Source organism: Pinus tabuliformis, chromosome 4_2 (assembly GCF_031772625.1).
Source record: "Pinus tabuliformis cultivar Carrire ecotype Pingquan chromosome 4_2, CPIR1, whole genome shotgun sequence".
Lineage (NCBI taxonomy): Eukaryota > Viridiplantae > Streptophyta > Pinopsida > Pinales > Pinaceae > Pinus > Pinus tabuliformis.
This window is the reverse complement of record NC_142304.1, coordinates 335,067,140-335,088,978: the sequence shown is the minus strand read 5'-3', so window position 1 is coordinate 335,088,978 and position 21,839 is coordinate 335,067,140.

The window sequence follows — 21,839 nt, the reverse complement described above, 5'->3', positions numbered from 1 at the left end:
TGAAGAATGGGTGCAAATGGTGGACTATGAGCATATCCCATTTAGGTGCCACAAATTCCATGAACATGGGCATTTATTCAGAGACTGCCCAACAAACATCATGGAAGGAAATGTGAAAACTACTGCAGATAAAAATCACGAGGGTTTCACCAAGGTTGGGGGAAAAGGGAAAGGTGGAAAGCGTTCACAAAAGAAGATCAATGAGGATAGACATACAAGACACAATAGCTTCAAGATCCTAGAGGAAGAAGAGGGGAACAAAGAAACAATCCAGGATATGGAGAACACAATCAATGAGAAGGAAAAGGAAGCTGACATGGAGGATATCACAGTAAACAACCAGCAAAAGGATGATATGCCAAGCAGTATGGAGATAAGTAGGGACCATGAGATGACTCCAAGTGAAGCGGGAATGGAGGACCATGAACTGCAGGAGATTCTAGATAGAGAAAATCTAGATCTAGAAAAATTTCTGGAACAAGGGATGACCATAGGAGTGGACTCCCTGCCAAAAGAGGATTATGACAGAGTTCAACAACTCTTTCTATGGAGATCACAATTGAAGGGAGCTGGAGTCAAAAGAAATCATGAAAGCCAAGAGCACAATGGGGTCAAAATGATGGAGAATATACAGGCACAATCTCCAAAGAACTCAAGTAGAAAAAGAGGAAGAAAAAGACAGAATGAGTTGCTAAACGAATGTGGGAAACTCTTGATTAACTCAGGTAAGATGAAAGATCTCACCAGTTATTCCTTTACAAACCTTTCTTGATGAAGCTCACAACCTGGAATATTAGAGGCATAGGAAATAGAAGGAAGCAAAGAAATCTCAGTAATAGAATAAAAGAAGAAAAACCAGATATGGTCTTTATTCAGGAGACAAAATGTTCGATGGATAAGATAAGGAAAATTCATAATAAATGGTTAATCAAGTATGAGTATCTGGAGGTTAAAGCAAACAACTCAGCGGGAGGGATTCTCACGTTGTGGGATCCCCAGAAATTTGGAATCCTGGATGCTTCACAACTATCTCTCTTTGGTATGTCAACCTTTAGGGGATCAGAAGATATACATGATCAAAAATGTCTATGGACCTCAAAAGCAAGAAGACAAACTCAAGCTTCTCACCTCCCTTGAGGATCTAAGAGCAAGACACCTTAATATGCCCTGGATAGTGGTAGGGGATTTCAATATGATAAGATCTCTTACAGAGAAAAAGGGTGGTATTAGACAGCTTGGCAAAGATTCCATGGCCTTCCAGAACTTCATAATGAACATGGGGCTAGTGGACACTGAAACAATGAATGGGACCTTCACCTGGAACAACAAGAGGGGAGGGGTTTCACAAGTAGCCTCTAAACTAGACAGATTCATTATTTTAGAGGACCTCTTTCTCTCAGGCCCTGCCATAACAACTTCTATTCTCCCCTTTGGAGGTTCGGACCATTGGCCTATTCAGTTGGAAGCCACTTTTATGGGTACACCAAGAAACAAACCTTTTAGGTTTGAAAATGCATGGCTCTCTCACCCTGAATTCACCAGCAATATTGAAAAATGGTGGAAAGAGGATTTGAACATTCAAGGCACTAGAATGTTCCTGCTCCAACAGAGACTTAAACATATCAAATCTAGGCTTAAAGACTGGAACAAGAAGGAATTTGGCAATATCTTCAAAGCCAAAAGAGAAGCCGAGAAGAAACTACAGGAGATTAATCAGATCTGCATTACAGATGGCTTTACCGAGGAATGGAAAAAGCTAGCTGAATCTCTGCAGGAAGAATGGGAAGACTGGTGCTTGCAAGAGGAGATTTTCTGGAGACAAAAATCAAGGGTGCAGTGGATTAGAGAGGGAGAAAGAAACACGAAGTTATTTTATAAATCCACCATGGATAACAGGGCACACAACAGAATCACAAAGCTCAAAGATTCTCAAGGGATAGAACTCGTCTCTCACAAAGATATGGAATCAGTTCTTGTACAACACTTCATCAGTATAGCAGAGGAGCCTCTCGAGGATAGATCCAGATACATCAACCTTTTCACTCAGTATATCCCTCAGCTGGTTACCAGAGAGGACAACCACAATCTTAACAGACCAGTGTCGGAAGAGGAAGTCAGTGAAGTGATCAATGAAATGCAAAATGGAAAAGCCCCAGGCCCGGATGGGTTCAATGTTGACTTCTTCAAAGCCTACTGGAAAACAGTCAAACAGGACATCCTTGAGGTGGTGGAAGACTCAAGAAAGTCCAAAAGAGTTCTGAAGGCTCTTAATGCTTCCTTCATAGCTCTGATCCCAAAACAGGAAAAATCTATGACTCCGGATGGTTTCAGACCCATAGCCTTATGTAATGTGGTGTATAAAATTATTTCCAAGGTGATTTCTAATAGACTCAAGCCCCTTTTACTAGCTCTCATCTCAGAGGAGCAAATGGGCTATGTGGAAGGAAGACAAATCCTCAACAACATTATACAAGCTCATGAGGTGGTACATTCTCTCAAAAGCAACAAACAAGCAGGTATGATCATTCAGCTGGACCTAGCGAAAGCTTACGATAAAATAAGTTGGTCTTATATAAGGGCAGTTCTAAAAGCCTTTGGCTTCGACCAAAACTGGATAAGATGGGTTATGGCACTAGTTACCACAACCAGTTTTTCCATCCTGCTTAATGGCACTCCTTCAAGAACCTTCACACCCTCCAAAGGTCTTAGACAAGGGGATCTGCTCTCACCCTTCCTCTTTGTTCTCATGATGGAAGGGCTAGGCAGAGGGATCAAAATGGAAAATGTTGAAGGAAGAATTCAGGGTATCAGACTCACCTTGGATGGAGCGGCAAATACTCATCAACAATTTGTGGATGATACAATGTTGCAGGGCACACCCACAGTCAGGGAAGCAAGAGCGATCAAACATATCTTGAATGATTTTTCTATGGCAGCCGGCACAGAGGTAAGCCTCAACAAATCAAAAGTTTTTTTCTTTAACACTGACCTTGCTATTCAGAGAAACATCACCAGAATTCTTGGATTTCAAAGGGGCCAGCTACCTTCCAAGTATCTGGGCATACCTCTTATAGATAAACCTCTAAGTAAGGGAGTGTGGGAGCCAATTATAAATAAAATTCAGGACAAGATCAGGAAATGGACATGCAGGTCTTTAAATTTGGCGGGGCGCCTTGTGCTCACACAGGCTGTCTTGCAGGCAATTCCCATTTTCATGTTCTCAGCTCTTCCTGCTCCTAAAGGAGTCAAGCAACAAATCAGGAGCATACAAAGGGATTTTCTATGGGGTAGAGGAGAAGAGAAAAAGAAATGGGCTTTAGTGGCCTGGGACAAGATTTACAAACCCAAGAGCCACAGTGGTTTGGGGCTTCATGACCCTGAAACCCTTAGCAGAGTTTTGGGAGCCAAACTCTGGTGGAGATGGATCAAGGAATCGAGTACTCCCTGGGCTAAGCTTTGGAAACAAAAATATGCCAAGCATTGGCAAGAGAAGGATCACATTCGAATGTCTGGGAATATTAAGGGCTCCCACATTTGGAACCTTGCCTGGGAAAATAAAGGTATTGTTCAACAACATAGTTTCTAGGAGATTTGAGCTGGGAACCTTGCGCGATTTTGGGAGGATAACTGGCAGCAGGAACCCAACTTGTATAAGGATGAGTTAGCAGCTCTCAAGAATGATACTGATAACAAAGGTCTACTTTTGGTAAATGAATTCTGGGATCTGGTAAGGATCAATGGAAAATGGAGAATATGGAAGGATCTAGGCTATAGTGAAGAGAGCCATCTGAAGGCCTAGGCAGACTCTCTCGCTCAGGATATAGAGCATAGAAGGATTCTGGTATCCTCCTTGCCTAACCAACTAAGATGGGGAAGGAACACCGAAGGAAACTTTAACCTCAAAGAAGCTAAACAGATAATCGCAGGATTTAACTACCTAAACCTTGACCAAGTTTGGAAGAATCTTTGGCGAAGCCCCCACTGGATGAAAATAAAGCTATTTATTTGGCTAGTTCATCAAAGTAAAATTTTAACTTGGGATAATCTCCTAAAAAAGATTTCACTGGACCATCCAAATGTTACCTTTGTGGCTCTCAAGAGGAAACGATGGATCACGTTCTCAACCTCTACCCTTTCATCTCCACCGTGTTATCACAAAACCTTGGCCTGATAGGCTATTGATTAGGAATGCCTTGTGTAACTCTTTCAAACCTACTTTTGGCTGAGGCTTAGCCTCCTCAACCTGAGAGGGCTCTCTCAAAGGATTAATGATATTGATAATGGATTATATGGCTAACTCTATTAAAAAAATGAAGAAGTGTAAGTGGTTGAAACACAATCAATAAACATCCATTGGGCTTATGGAGTCAGAAAATCTTAAACTGATAATAGTATCAGCTAAACATGGAAGTCAGGGCATCAATAGTTCAATATATAAGTTAACACATAGAGACATGTAGGAAAACACAGTCCATAAATGTATGAAGGAAGTTAGAGCATGTCAATGAGTTCTAAGTATCATACATTCATACTACTACACATAAGGAAATAAGGACAAACATAAACAAGCCACCATTGAACTCCTTCTGAATCCTGAGAAGTAAAGCCAAAGTCTGCATTCATAAAAACATAATCTTCTACAATGGCACAATATGAGTCTTTCTCTGAAAATTTCCAACCCTTTGTACATTAGATCTTCTCCTATATATAGAGCTCTTTACATGACTTATATTCCTCCTCTAGGATGAGGAAAATTCGAATTCTACCTGACCTGACACCTATTGACACTTAAAACTAACTATTAAATGCAAATGACAGCTAACTAGCAGTCCTAGAGACCTAAAACAATTAGGAGTGTAACTCCTCATTATGATTAAAAAAACCTTATCTAGGAATTAAACACTCCTTTTGACACCTATAACTCCATGAATTCGAATTTTATGGTGCTCATAACCCTCCAACTGGCCCTTGATGACTCATCCTTTTACTGTTCCTAGAAACTAGGAGATTGTTCCTTGCTCTGTTTTGGCTGAAAAATAGGTCTTAGGACAGAGCTCATATCTTCTCATAAAAAAATTATTTGGTAAACATGAAGGAGGCTTTTGTGAACCAATCCGTGCTGAAAAAAAACCTCCCTTGGTTTTTTGAAACACCTTTCCTACCGCCCAGAATGTGTCTTTGAAAAACAGGTGTAAAACAGGAGAAATATGCTTGTGAAAAACTGCACCTACAGCAGTTTCGTAGCGCAAGTTTGGTCATTCCTTTTTCCCAGATCATAATGGATTTGAAGAAAGTGGAAGAGGTTTTCGTATTTCAGTATCTTATGAATGAAAACCTCTTTCACTTTTTAGAGATGAGTTTTCCATTGCTTGGTAATCACCTTGGAAGTTTACTGCTGTTTTCATAACATAAAATTTTGGAGTTCATAAATGTCCTTCTTTACGTGTTTTTCCCTTCCTTGATGTTTATACCTTTTAAGTAATCCCTTTCAGCTGCAAATATTCAAAAATATTCCCCTTTATCTCTCAAAATTGGTCCACTAAATGATAATATGTAGCTATAGCAGTTTCGTAGCGCGCTACGAAACTGCTATGCATTAGGCATCACCTACAGCAGTTTCATAGCGCGCTACGAAAATGCTGTGTAATTACAAAAACACAGTTTAAGACCAAAATTTAAATTTCTTGAGTCTTTATTTTTCTTTGAAATGACTCTTCCATATGACATGAGGTTGTTCAAAACTAAATAACTTGACACCATTCTTCAAGGTAAACTTCAAAAGGTAGTCTATATCAAAATTTAGGATTACCTTACTTGCCTTGCTTGAGCCTTCAAGGAACTCTGACGTATGCTGACCCTGAGTTTGCTAAGTGCTTATTATGCATGAAAGGAGCATGAGAATGACCAAGACCGATTCTTCCTTACCTTACCCTTTTCCTTTGAAATCTTTTCAGTGATAACAGTGGCTCCACTTGGGATAGTGTGCCCTTGTGGTACACCACGAACTCGCAGGTCCAGTGCCTTATCCTCTTATGATAAACGGAAATTTGTTTGGCAAGCACTCCCTTTAAGCTTCTTGGGCCTTCATCTCAGGCTTAAGCTTGATGATCACTGTAGGAGAAAGAAATCTATATCTACTGAAAAATGCTTAGTCAACCTTGAGCTTATTTGCATTTTCCTACCTACCTACTAGCTGCAATTTCCACTTTAGGTCAAGCAACATGATATTTCCAATAAAGCCAATCAATTGTCCTTTCTGATATTGGAGGCTCTTGACTGCATTTTACCTCAAAATAACCATGCTAGTGAGATGACCAAATCCACTCATAATGTACCTGATCTTCATAATGCAAATGAAAATGAAAAACTGGTGTGCAAAGCTTGGCCATGTATTCATTTATAGGGTCAAAGAGGACATGGTTATTTTGATGATCATCATAACATTCTACATCTTCAGACAACTGATTCTCAACCACACAAGATTCCTTTGATATGTTATCCAACTTCTTTTCTAAATGATTCTCACAAACAATGTAATTTTCCTCCTTATTATGATCATTCATTGATGTAAGCTGTTGCAAGGAATTACAAAATTGAACAACCTTTTCCTCTGCCTGAGGGTTATAAAAAATTTCTTCCAGTATTTCTTCTTGGTGTTTGTAATCATTTTCATACTCTTCATGATCAAAATACTGGCAAGTTTGTTGCATCTCTACATCAATCTCTGAGGATGTAATATGATTTTCATAAGTAAACCCCTCTTGATTTTCATGTTGCATTTCATGGGATGTTATCCTTTCTTCTTGGTGTTGAAATGTATTGTTATGAAGAGCCTCTAAAATTTCTTCATCCATGAATTCATCATCATCATAACAATCCTCCAAATATTGAATAAGACTCAAAGAATGTTTACAACAATTTTTTACCAGCAATAAGGAAGGATGACATTCTTTATACATCTCATAGAATTCATCATGAAAATTAGCAAGCGAATATATTGAACCATTTTCCAAGCTTTTATACCAAGACCATGCTTTTCCTTCTAAAGTGGTCATAAACATCCTCATGAGACAATCTTCAGGGAACTGAACCTTAAGACTGCGTACATGCATATGGAAACTAACCAAATGAATAGTAGCATTGTCTTTCTTTTCATCTTTGAATATTGGAAGATCATCTAACCAATCAACCTTTGGCAAGGATTTGGAAAACCAGGGATATGAGACCGATTCATAGGGGCATACCTGGCATTCATTATTGCAATGGAACTCATTTTGAAACTTCATCCAGCTACTGATCTTCTAGTAGTGGAGTCACCTTCCAATTTGTTATTTGATGTGTGGAGTCACCAAGGTAGTTTGCAGCCTCAAAAAATTTCTGAGCTCTTGCTATCTTCAGAAGTTCGGCTTCTTAGTTTCGGGAATGAATAATCTTCAAACTCCTAGTAGACACACCAAAATGTTATCACAAAACCTCGCCCTGATAGGCTGCTGATTAGGAAGGCCTTGTGTAACTCTTTTTAAACCTACTTTTGGCTGAGGCTTAGCCTCCTCAACCTGAGAGGGCTCTCTCAAAGGATTAATGATATTGATAATGGATTAGATGGCTAAATCTATTAAACAAATGAAGAAGTGTAAGTGGTTGAAACACAATAAATAAACATCCATTGGGCTTGTGGAGTCAGAAAATCTTAGTATGATAACAGTATCAGCTAAACATGGAAGTCAGGGCATCAACAGTTCAATACATAAGTTAACACATAGAGACATGTAGGAAAACACAATCCATAAATGTATGAAGGAAGTTAGAGCGTGTCAATGAGTTCTAAGTATCATACATTCATACTACTGCACATAAGAAAATAAGGACAAACATAAACAAGCCACCATTGAACTCCTTTTGAATCCTGAGAAGTAAAGCCAAAGTCTGCATTCATAAAAACATAATCTTCTACAATGGCACAATATGAGCTTTCTCTGAAAATTTCCAACCCTTTGTACATTAGATCTTCTCCTATGTATAGAGCTCTTTACATGACTTAGATTCCTCCTCTAAGATGAGGAAAATTCGAATTCTACCTGACCTGACACCTATTGACACTTAAAACTAACTATTAAATGCAAATGACAGCTAACTAGCAGTCCTAGAGACCTAAAACAATTAGGAGTGTAACTCCTCATAATGATTAAAGCAACTTTATCTAGGAATTAAACACTCCTTTTGACACCTATAACTCCATGAATTCGAATTTGATGGTGCTCATAACCATCCATTTGGCCCTTGATGACTCATCCTTTTACTGTTCCTAGAAACTAGGAGACTGTTCCTTGCTCTGTTCTGGTTGAAAATAGGTCTTGGGACAAAGCTCATATCTTCTCATAAAAAATGTATTTGGAAAAACTGAAGGAGGCTTTTGTGAACCAATCCATTCTGAACAAAAACCTCTCTTTTTTTTTGAAACACCTTTCCTACCGCTAAAAATGTGTCTTTGAAAAACAGGTGTAAAACAGGAGAAATATGCTTGTGAAAAACTGCACCTACAACAGTTTCGTAACGCAAGTTTGGTCATTCCTTTTTCCTAGATCATAATGGATTTGAAGAAAGTGGAAGAGGTTTTTGTATTTCACTATCTTAGGAATGAAAACCTCTTTCACTTTTTAGAGATGAGTTTTCCATTGCTTGGTAAGCACCTTGGAAGTTGACTGCTATTTTCATAACATAAAATTTTGGAGTTCATAAATGTCCTTCTTTACTTGTTTTTCCCTTCCTTGATGTTTATACCTTTTAAGTAATCCCTTTCAGCTGCCAATCTTAAAAAATATTCCCCTTTGTATCTCAAAATTTTTCCACTAAATGATAATATGTAGCTACAGTAGTTTCGTAGCACGCTACGAAACTACTATGCATTAGGCATCACCTACAACAGTTTCGTAGCGCACTACGAAACTGCTGTGTAATTACAAAAACACAGTTTAAGACCAAAATTTAACTTTCTTGAGTCTTTCTTTTGCTTTGAAATGGCTCTTCCATATGACATGAGGCTATTCAGAACTAAATAACTTGACACCATTCTTCAAGGTAAACTTCAAAAGGTAGTCTATATCAAAATTTAGGATTACCTTACATTCCTTGCTTGAGCCTTCAAAGAACTCTGATGTATGTTGAACCTGAGTTTTCCAAGTTCTTCTTATGCATGAAAGGAGCATGAGAATGACCAAGACCAATTCTTCCTTACCTTACCCTTTTCCTTTGAAATCTTTTCAGTGATAACACACTGTGTGGGAGTGGGTGGCTTCAATCTTTAGGAAAACTGATAGGGACATATTCAACATATCCAACACTTTGAAGAATTGGAGGAAAAAATTCTTAGGGAATGAAATCATTAATAAATCCTGGAATCTGGTTCCAGGCTTTGTCATCTGGGACGTTTGGAAAGAACGCAATAGTCGAATCTTCAAGAATAAAGCAAGCAAACCCCAGAACATAATTGATCAAATCTTAAGGCAGCTCAAAGACACAGTCAAAAGCTTGTTGAGGAATCTTCCTAAGGACCCTCCTCTGCCCCAAGATGCGTGCATACTACTACATCTGGGTCTCCAGTCTATAAGCCCACAGGGCATAATCAAGGGTGTGAGCCAAGTAAATGAAGATACAAATATTTGGAAACCTCCTCCACATGGTTTTTTAAAAGTCAATATAGATGGAGCTTCTAAGGGAAACCCAGGGTTAGCTGGTTTTGGGGGTGTTATAAGAGATGAATAGGGACGAATAAGGGAAATTTTTCATGGCCACTTGGGGAAGGCCACCAACAACATGGCGGAACTCATGGCCTTAGAGCAATGCCTGGAAATCTTGGTGAACTCAAATTCACACAATGTCATCGTGGAAGCAGATTCAGAATTGATTATTAGAGCAGCCAAGAAAATATGCAATGGAACGTCACCAGACAAAGTTTCGAAACACTGGAGGCTTTCGCAGGTCTTTCACCATATTTATACCCACCTGCAAACCTTAAAAATGGTAAACTTTGTCCATGTGAAAAGAAAAGCTAACATGTTAGCAGATCGTCTGGCGAATGAAGGAGTGATTAGTAAGGATAGGGACACTCGGCACGTTTGGGAGCTCTTACCCTTGGGCAAACTGTTCGAGGATTGTCTCTGTCAGGCTGCCAAAGATAGGGATCGATGGAACGACAGGATGGACTGATGAGGCTTAGGAGATAGGTAGAAGTGCAGGGAGGCTTAGGGAGACAGGCGGGAGCCCTCGGTTTGCTTGGTGATTGGCAACAATCCACTGATTGCACTAATACTAGCATTCCAGCGGAGCTGAATGGATGGTTGAGGATAGAGGAGGAAGATCAAGGACACAATGGCATGAAAACTGATTTTGGACCGTTAGATCTCGATTGCAATAGATCTATGGTGGTTGGGTGAGGAAGATACCTGAAGGTTAACGAGCAGAAGCGGGTTGATGAAACCCACAAGTGGATTTCGGGCGAAGAAAAAACTGTAAACGGTATTTCTCTATTGGCTCTGACTCCACTCACACAACGACACGTAGCTACAAGGTGAGAGATGGAAACCACTTTATCGGGTGTATTTGGTGTGCACAAGTTGGTTGTGCGAAATTCATGTGAGCCATCAGATTTGGTGGAGTGAGATCAACGATAGATGTACGAGGCACAAGTTCCAAAGGTGGGAAGGTTTGTGACCGTTGATTAGGATATAGATCCACAGTGGAGAAGCATCGTCGTTTCTTCGGTGGGGTGGATCTCAACCTTTATTGAAAACTATGGTTTTCAGTTTTTTGAGATTTGGTTGGTTAATAGCGAATAGAGAAGATTTGCGGGACCAAGATTGACGACTGATAGTAGAGAGCTTGTTCCGAAGTCAGGAAGTGCTATGACCATTGGATCCTGTTTTGATCAACGGACTAGAAAAGCCAACATTTTCTCAAAAGGGAAGATGTCATATGTGTTTAACTGAGGTTTGAGCCACCGTCGGGTCTGGAGCAGTGGTCTGAAGCTTAGTGGAAGCCTTTCAGTGGTTAGTGGATGACTGAGAGCCCTTGGGAGTTTATTACTCCTTCCTGTTTTACAGGTTTTGTAAGCCCGAGGATTTTGGTTTGTTTCCTATTGTTGGCAGTCCCACAACAGGCTGGTTCCTGTGTTGGTCTGTGCATTTGCATAGGCATGTAATATATGTAATGTATGAGATCTGTTAATAGAAGGATTCACTCTTACTTGACCAAAAAAAAATGATTGGTTTTCAACCTTATACAATTTCTTTTTATTTGTATTTTTCTCTTTTTTTTTTAAGGAAAAATAAAGACTAAGTTAGTGGATAAGAAGAATTCTTCTTCACTAGCTTCATTTCAGAATTGTCTTGGAAAATCTTAATGAACTCCTCCTTTGAAATTGGTTTCTGATATATCTTTAATCTATAACCATTCACAAGAAGATGAGTTTTACTTTCATCTATTGCTCTTATCCTCACTGCTCCATTAATAAAGACTTTTGCAATCTCATATGGCCCAAGCCAATGAGTTTGAAACTTCCCTTGTGTTGATGCTTTGAAAATCGCTGCATCAACATCGGGGAAAACCAACCGGTCCGGACCTTAAAGGCATCTCGTTTTCCATTTGGTGTGGTAACTCCGACTGGATATAATGGGACCAGTTTCCCAATGATTTATAAATGGGATGGATAAATGATTGATTTTATAATATCTAATGGGAATGATGGATGATTTATTCTAAAATGCAACAATCTAAATAACTAATCTATCTCGGGAAGTTTTTCTCTTAGTACAATTCTTGATGATTCTTATTGACAAGTAGGCATGTAGATGACTCTACTTATAAACAAAAATATTTATTCATATGATAATTACTTTGTTCAAGTAATTGAAAAAAGTAATAATTAAAACATTATTACACTAATCTTTATATATCATTGACACACGTATATATGAAAAATAACAATTCTTAAACATTCAATAGTGATAAGTCAAAGAATCACTGTGAAAGAATATACATATATCAATAATAGAAAAATAAATAAATGCTGATTCACATAAAAGAATGAAGCAAAAAACATAGATAGTAGTACCATATGTAATTTGAATCCCCTCCGATATAAATCGCATTCAGATCATGCTTTTCAACTTGGAAATACTTTTACAGGAAGCAATAGTGCATATCATATAAAAGTATTCTTCATTAAAACTCAGAATTTAGGTCTAGCTTTTATAAAAAATCTATATATCGGAAGCACAGTATTGCAACTTCCGATCCAAGTCTTAATACAAAATTTGAGGACCCCTTCTAAAAACTTGAAAGGGTCTATAAATACTATCTAAACTAACAAACTATGAAATAAAAATGCTGTGTGCTGGTATAACCAAAGCAAAAATATATGAAGATATTCTCGAAATAGGCATGCTTGCAGTCGGTCAGAATGGTTCACTATTTTGGCTAACTATCTTGTGGCTTGAGCTGACAAATGGCAAGCATCGGTTGCAGTTATGGAGGATGACTCATGCGAGAATGTAACTCGGCAGTATATGTGGCATCAGTAATTTCGGAAATCATGTAACCAATTGCATCGGTGAGGCATTTCATTGCTGTCCTCTGACTATGTGATTTAATAAGGAAGAACCAAAAGGTTTCCCATGTTTAAGTTTGAACACCAGCGATTAATCTTTCCCTCTGCTCCAGTTCTTGTTTCCATGTCTATTCCAAAACTTTCACCGATGGAAGTTTCCCTGGAGAACATTTTGAAATTAAATTTGACAAATAAAGAGTATCATTAATCAATTCAACCAGATTAGTAGTCACCAATCTACATCTTGATGTCGCCCTTTCTACTTTCATCAGTTGAGATTGCTACTCAAGGAATAGGATTCCTTTATGTCATTCCAGAATTTTGGGTAGATTTGCAGCTTGTCCTTCCTTGGTTTCTTGCCAAGAGAGAAACTCTGTTAATGTTTCATCTACTTGCTCCAATTTCTGTCTTGCATCAACTGACTTATCAATCATAGATGAGGAAATTTCACATAAGGGTAGAATGAGAGAGATATTATGACATAATAAGCTCAACTGATTAGATAGTGCTTTGGTAATTTGGAGAGCCTCTGATAATTCTCCCACTTTGGGATATCATTTGAACCTTTCTATTTGCAGTGATAGTTGAGAAATCTGTTCTTCTTTTGATTTGCTCAACTGTTCATTTATTGATTGCAGCTTGCTCAATGCTTGGGATAGTTCTTGTTGTTTCTGTATTGCATGTTGATCAATCCTTTGTTTTTCTTTGAGTAGTTGCTCGTTCAATTGGGCATTGGATTGCTTCTGGGATGCTAACTATTGTTCCAACTAATCTATCCTCTTCTGCTTCTCTTGTACCTATGTTTCCAGCAAAATGATCGTTTGATCTTTCTCCTTGAGAAAAATGCTGACTTCCGATGCCGTATCCATAGTAGCTGTTGTGTATGCTCCAGTATACTGAGAGAGTTTAGTAAGATCTTCAGAAGGATTCACTTCTTCTCTCCATACCACATTTGTTATCTCCATTTGTGAAGGCAAAAGAGAAGATGATCATTTTTTCTCTTTTTCCTTTGTCTTTTGATTACAGCCCTATGCTTAGGGATGTAGAAGACATCCAAGGGTGGTATTTCTTCTACATGTAGAACAATTTTATCGGATGGGTTCTTAGGGATTCTCTCTACATCCTTTTGAGTCATGGGTGGGCCGCTAGTTCCTTCAGTCAGAACTGTATTAGTTGCTATCTTTTGACCATTTGTCACCTCAGGTGTGCTGAATCCTTGTAGGCTCTCAGTACTACTGATGATTGAGCCAAATTGTTGCCATTCTTTGAGTAGTTTGGGATCAATATGAATGCCTGAATCAATGAGTTCACTGCTTTTTTATTGTCCCTGCTCCTGCCCTGGAAATTTTTTTTTTCAAGAACCTTCTCCACTAAAGGAGCCTTGTCGGTAGCTTTCTGTTTAGTTTTCCTTGGCTGGACTGTTGTTGTTGTAACTAATAGGTCCAAAGGTAGAGTTTGCAACCTCTAGTCTCTGAGCCTATTGAAAGTTTATAACCCTTGTTCTTGATACCTGATTCTAGCCAATCCTTTAACCTGAAATAATGAATTGGCTAAAGCAAATAAATCATCGAAGTCATCTAGTTCATGATCAAATTTGGTAAGTATATCTTGAGAGGTGACGTTATGGGCAACCTTTCTTGGATCATATTGCCTGTTCGAAATGGTGGCAAGATTCAGCATCTGAATCTTCTTTGCCTATTTTTTTGCATGCTTGTAATCATGTAAGGTGAAGACGCCACATCGTAAAGGAAATATAGGCCACATCTGTTTCTTTGAATCCCTCAGGGTTTTGGATGTCCCTTCCACTCTTATCTGATAAGCCAATTCTTGAGCTAACAATTTATCAGGAACATATAGGGGAAGAACATGGGGTTTAGTGAGGCTACCAAAAAGCCTTACATAGGTAAATGTTTCCTCCTCGAACCAACTACCTACTACTATCAAGTCAATTTCTGCTTCCTGGGATATCTTGGGGGCAGGCTTATTGAAAATAGAATAATATACAGGTAAAATAAAACCATTGCAAATTCTATACAGGTGATTTTTGTAGTGTGCCTTCCATAACTGCTTGTGGTAAATATGGATCAGATTCAGATCTTGGGGAGTCCACCTCCATCCGAGTACTGGGTATTCAGAATTAAAACAAATAGTATCCATAATATATGCACTGTAATAGAAAGGGGGAATGATCCAGGAAGTTGTAGATGCATTCTTTCTATATTCTAACATCTTGGTGGCTAGTCTATTAGACAAAATATTCACCTAATCCATAACATAACCATTAATTGCTGCTTCCATTAAGGGGACCATCTCTATAGTGAATTTGGAAAAATCATGTAGTCCCCACAATCTTCACATCATAGCTCCAGCATAGCAATAAGTGGAAGCTAATAAGTCAACAAAGTACTTACCCGATGACTCGTGCTTGTGTTTCTCCGAGAAATGCCTCCATTGATTGATTGGGTCTGACTCCGAGTTGTTTTCATTTGTAAATGATTTTAGGAATGCCTTGTTGTATTGCTTCTTGGGTGGTGGTAGATGATACATTTGCTTGAGATCTTCAGGCTTGAATGAGCCAAATATCTTGCAATCAGCTGTGCAAAATGTTCTATCCATAGTTTGGATTTTTTGAACCACCCATCTTACTACATCAGTATATGGTACAATCTTAGCCAGCATTGCTATCCTGTGAAGATACGAATAAGCCAATTCTTTGAGAGTTCCCTCTGACTTGTTGGTTTTATCAACAGTGGATTCCTCTTCTAGTTCTTCGGGTTCCTCTGCTTCTATTAGATTATAAATGATTTCCCAGCTGGTATTTCCTAGACCAAGGCATGTCGTATCTGAGATTAATCCTTTCTTGCTTGGTCCTGGATCTTTGGCTGCAGGAGCTGCTGTTGTGGACTTCTTTCATTTCTTCCCCATTTTCTCTGGATTTTTGGATTCAGAGAGACTTTGCACAAGCAATTGCAAACCGTAACACAGAGATAGTGCTGCCGCGAGCCAATATAAAAACGAATAGAATTACATTGAATGACATACAATAAATGAAATACAGTTAAGAATTACTATAGATGAAATATTTTCAAGGATCTTTCCTTAACTGTAATATTAAATAGTTGTTCGAACTTCCAATCGTGGTAAACAATACCATAAATTCCCATCTCGTCGATTGTATATCGAATGATTATTTCAAGCGTGCTTCGGATTTCCTTGATCGACGATCGGCAATAAATCGCAAATCACAATCGGGAATGTTAAAGGGAAGGGCTTTTAGTACTTGCAATGAATATTTCTGATTGCCGAAAGGTAATATTATAATATAATGGAGTGGGGCATTATGCATTCAAACCGTTGTTTCGCATATATTTAATTTTTGAGATGCGCACCCAATTAATTGATTGCAGTTGGAATTTGGCTTAAGTTTTTAACCTTTTGTCATATGACTCTGCCGATTGCCGATTGTGATTTACCTTATTGCATTGGGAGATTTGATGAGCCCTTAATGTATGTTCCTTTATCAACGAATATCTCTGATTACCGATTGCGTTATCAGATTAGAAGATATGATAAGCCCTTGTGCGTGTACCTTTGGAATTTGATTTCCCCGATTGCTGATTGTGATTTCTTTTTCAGATCAGAGGATTGGATGGGGCTTTGTTTTTGTGTACGTCCCTTTGTCATTGCGATATGCAATCTCCGATTGCTTTATCGCAATGTAGAATTATTTTATAATTTTTGAAAGGAACACTTTGTTTTTTTTTTTATCAAAAGGCATTATAAAATTACTTATTTATATCGGGCCTTTTAATAAGGATTCTTGTTATTATGAGGTTAATACCAGTTTTATTCATTAACTCACCAATCTAACTAAGTTTATTTAAAAAGGGACCCATTTCATAATAAAAATTTTGTGTAAAGGTTTTATAGAAATGGGGGGTTGTTGTACAACACAACAATTGGCGATTCACTGGGAAAAATAGCTATCTCTGAGAAAGTAAATAATACTTTAACTTTCTTAATCTGAAAACCTTAATAGATGGAAAAAATCTAATATAACTAGGTAATCATATATTCTAAATATAATGAAAACTATTTTGCTATCTCTTTCTCATCTCAAAATTAAATACATTCTATGTTTTAAGTAAACCTTAATTGGTTGATAATGATAAAACAAGAGAATTTTCCAATTTAGCTTGTATAATGACTCTTTTGTCACAGGTAGAGCCGTTGTTGTCAGCAAACGTCCATAGTCTCGGCAGGGTTACCTTTTAACCATTTAATCATTCATTGTTCCATCCATATCAGAGTATAATTTAAAATAATGAATATAAAAGATATGTTTCCACATTTTTTGTATTGCATTTTCTTTTTTCTTTATTTTGTAAGATAAAAAGCCATTGTTCTGGTTTGTTGGCCAGCTATTGAAAATGCCATTCACTGGTTGTAATTTAACTGAACAAGCTGGCTCTTGATGAGACCCCTTTTCTTATAATTATAAGCCATTACCTTATTTTGGTATGCAGTGTTAGTAATGTCAGTTGAACTAGCCCCCTATGAACATGGTAAGCAGGCTTGTGATAAGACCTCTTATCTTTTATATCAAATATATTTTAGAATTACACTCTGAAAAATCATAAACTTTGATGGATGGGTGAATAATTTTCTCCTTGAGAACATGGATGACAATTTTGAGAGTTGAAGATGCTAAGATTGAATCAGTCTTTGCTTTCTATTGATAACCTTTTTAGACTTCTAAAAATTTAGAATGATTTACAGTATTTTCAAGTTGTGAGAAGATTTCACAAAAATGAAAAGGGTTTTCAGAATTTATTTATACCTAATTTCCTAGAACTTTTTCCTTTTCCTTCAAGGCTTCCATCTATCAAAAGTAAATATTAAAAAGTAACTTTTTCAAAATAGTAAATACCAATAGAAGTCTATTTACAACTTTATTTCCTAAGACAAAAAATAATTAATTATTCACACAAATATAGCTGAAAATTGAATATTTACAAAGTGATAAGGGGTTACCTCCTCAATTAAAGAATTTTTTCAAAATAAGCCCATTGACAGGAAGATAATCTCTCTTTCCTGATAGATCTTGCAATACGAATGTAGATGGGCCTATCTTCTCACTGATTTGGAATGGTTCAAGCCACATTTTCTGAAACTTAATATGTTTTCCTTGATCTTCGTGGGCTTTGTCCCATTTCAAAACTAGATCACTAACTTGTAAATGTTTTGAGCCAGTTGAAGTTGTATCAAAAGAAGACTTGATAATTTTTTGATGCTTAGCGTGTGTGATTCGGGCTTTCTCCCTTTCTTCTTCTAGTTCCAGGGTTTGATCATGTCTCAATTGAATAGAAGATGAGGGATTTTCTTCAATAAACTGCACTAAGGCTAGTGATGGAAGTACTAAGTTTGCTGGTATTACAGCCTCCTTTACATACACTAGATTAAATGGAGAAGTGCCTATTGAGGCCTTCTGTGTTATACGATCTACCCATAGTGCATATATCAAAGACTTATGCTAGTTTTTATGATTCTGATCAATAGTCCTCTTAATGATTTTGATAAGATTTTTATTGGTGGATTTTGCTAAACCATTACCCTGAGGGTAGTAGTTTGCAGAATATTTCAATTTGAATCCTCTTTTGATAGCAAATTCAAATATGGAATTACCAGAGAAATAAGATGCATTGTTAAAAATTAGAGCGTTTGGGACACCAAACCTGGTAATGAATAACTGGTCTATGACTTCAATAATTGCCTCAAAGTTTTTTGTCTTCAAAGGAATTGCTTCCACCCACTTAGTAAAGTAATCGGTAGCTATAAGGATATAACTATGTTGTTTGGATGAATGAGGAATAATTTCTCCAATGATATCCAGTCCCCATTGTTCAAAGGGTTGTTTAATGTTGACTAGCTGCAAAGGAAAAACTGACCTCCTTTGTCTTCCACTGGTAGTTTGACATGTTTTGCATTTCCTTACATATTCATGAGTGTCTTTAAATAAGGTGGGCCAGTAATACCCAGCATGAATAATTTTGTGAGCTGTTGTATCAGCTCCAAAATGTCCTCCTACTGGAACATCATGTAGTTCCTGCAAGACCTTTTGCGCTTTAGGTTTTTCTAAGCATCTTAACAAAATTGAATCATAATTCCGTCTAAACAGCACATCATCAACAATCGTGAAGTTTTTTGCCTTCAGTCGTATGGCACGCTTATTTTTATAGGAAATGTTAGAAGAAGCATATCCATTTTTCAAATAGAATAACATATCTGCATATTGAGATTCAGGATTGATGGTACTTATCTCATTGATTTCTTCAATACTGTCTGTACTTTCATGTTCCTAAATATGAGAAGCTCCCGCTAACAACCTGCAAAAACCTTGGCCTTTGACAATCTTTGTTGGCTTAATGTCCAAATCATATTCTTGTAATGATGTGACCCAATTTGCCCTTTTTTCTCCCAATTCCCTTTGAACTAGTAATTGTCTTTCTACTGAAAAAGGGACTATAACTTTTGTGTGAGCTTTTAAGAGAAAGGGCCTAAAGTTTTTAATGGTTTTGTATACATCAAAGGCTTGCTTTTCAACTTTAGAGTAATTAAGTTTGGCATCTTGAAGGTGTGAACTATAAAATGAAATTGGTGCTTCTAAGTTTTGATTATTGATTTGTGTCAGCATTGCTGAGTAAGATGAATCAAATGCAAGAGTATATAAAATGAAATGATTTGAAAAATCAGGGGTGTTTAATGCATGAGTATTTATGATTGCTTGCTTGATTGATTGAATCAAAAGCTTCCCTTTCTATATGCCCTCATTTAAACACTAAGTTTTTCTTGATCATAGTTTGTAATGGTAAAATAATCCGTGAAAAATCTAGAACAAATCTTTTTACAAAATTAATTTGACATAAAAATGATTACATAGTTTTTTTATTATGTGGAAATGCGATATCAGAGATCTCTTTGATTCTTTCTAGATCAATATAAATACCATCCTTTGAAATAATGAACCCCAAGAGTTTACCTTGGTCAAGAGAAAAAAGGACTTCTTAGGATTGAGTGAAATGCCATACCTTTTGCAGCGCTCAAAGATTTGTTTCAAGTCATGTAAATGATTTGATATTTTCTTAGAGAATACAGTAATGTCATCCAAATAGACAACTACTGATTTATTTATTAGGCCTTTGAATGCTATGTCCATCGTTCTTTGGAATGTAGCTTCAGTGTTGATTAATCCAAAAAGCTTTTTTTGATAGGCATAAGTTCCTCACTTGGTTCTGAAAGTAGTGTTAAGTCTGTCATTGGGGTGCACCAAAATTTGGTTATACCTTGAAAAACCACCTAAGAAGGACATTAATTCAGATCCAGATACTGAATGGAGAGTTTTCTCCATTGTTGGTAGAGGGAAGTTATCCTTTTGACTTTCTTTATTAAGATTTCTGAAATCGATACAAATTTTAATGTCACCATTTTTCTTCCTTACTGGCACCGTGTTGGACACCCAATTTGAATGTCTAACAGGAAAAATTATCTTAGCTTTCAATATTTTGTTTAATTCAACTTTTATTTGACTCTCTAGGTTAGGATGAATTTTCCTTAATTTCTGTTGTATTGGTTTTTCTTCATATAGCATTGGAATTGTATGTTGTATGATAGATGTATCATACATTTTCAAATCATCATATTTTCAAGCGAAGACATTTTTATATCTACGCAATAATATGATAAATGAAATTCTTTCTTCTGAAGTAAGTCCTAATCCAAAATTGATGTTTTGTGGCTTGTTCTCTGTACCAAGGTTAATTAATTCAAATATTTGATATCATCAAGGTCTTCGAGTTTGACCACTAGTTTAGGTATTGAATTTTCTTCAAGTTTTTCTTTCATTTGAAGATCATGCTCACTTTCATCAATGATTTGATCATCATAGGACTTATCAGAAGTTAAGAAATTTAAAATGTCATCATCGTGATTGAATACTTTCTAGTTAGTGATATTATCAGGAATCGATGGTCTGAAAATTAATTCTACTAAAAATCTATCGGGACTGTAATCTTCAGATAGAAGGAGCTTAGAAGCAACATTGGGTAGTAAATCTGCAACTGCATTCTAGGATCTAGGAATGATAGAGATATTAAATGCTAGAAAGTGAGCCACAAGGTCTTGTACCAAGGATTGATAATGTTTGAGGTAACTAGAAAGACAATGTATAGTATTTTTGACTTGTCTTATAACAATTTCAGAATCACCGAACACTTTCAAATATTGAACTTGAAGACCAATTTCTTTATAAAGTCCTTGAATCAAGGCTTCATATTCAGTAGTATTGTTTGTGCACTCAAATTCTAATCTGCATGATAACATGGTCTTTTCTCCCTCAGGACTAACTAAAATACATCCTGCTCCTGCACCTTCATTAGATTTAGACCCATCAAAATATAATGACCAGAATAAAGGTTTATCTACAGTTTTATTTACAATTTCCTCAACAATTTTAACACACTTTGATGTATCTATTTGGGAAAAATTTTCGATTTGAGATGTGAAACTATTAACTGAGAAAGGTGATGATTGAGCAGTAAAATTACCAAAGAATGATTTGGATGAGTAGTTACCCAGAATGTTATTGTTGAATGCTATTGGCTGGTTTTCTTGTTCAAACTCTATTACAGTATGAGTCATATGCTTCTCCCGATCAATCTTAATCTGATTTGGCTTTCCTTTATAGGGCAGCCACATGTGAGACCAATCGGTAGAAATGTAACCATGAAGTTTCTCAGACTAGTCTCTACTTAAAATCAAACCATAGAATTCAAGAATATCGACGTTTAAAATGTCAATTCTCTGTATTACTCTTGGATCAGTTGATAACCTAATGGTAACTGAGTTGATCTCTCCTAATACTTGGACCTTAGTTCTATCCAACTAGACAATATGGATTGCAGACTTTTGGGATTCAATATTTAGTTTAGAACAAACTGAGGCTGGCATTATATTGGATGAAGCCCCTGAGTCTATCAAGCAATTGTGCAGATTCCTATTATAAATCTTATAGGTCAAGAGAAAAGGAAGAGTATGGGAATTTCATCTATCTCAATTAGAACAACATCAGTAGCCTCTACTCTACCAGGTGGTGGTTTACCTGTCTCATTAACAGCTTTGGACAATACAGCATTTGGAAGAGGAGAAGAAGGTATTGCATCTAATTTTTTGGGTAGCA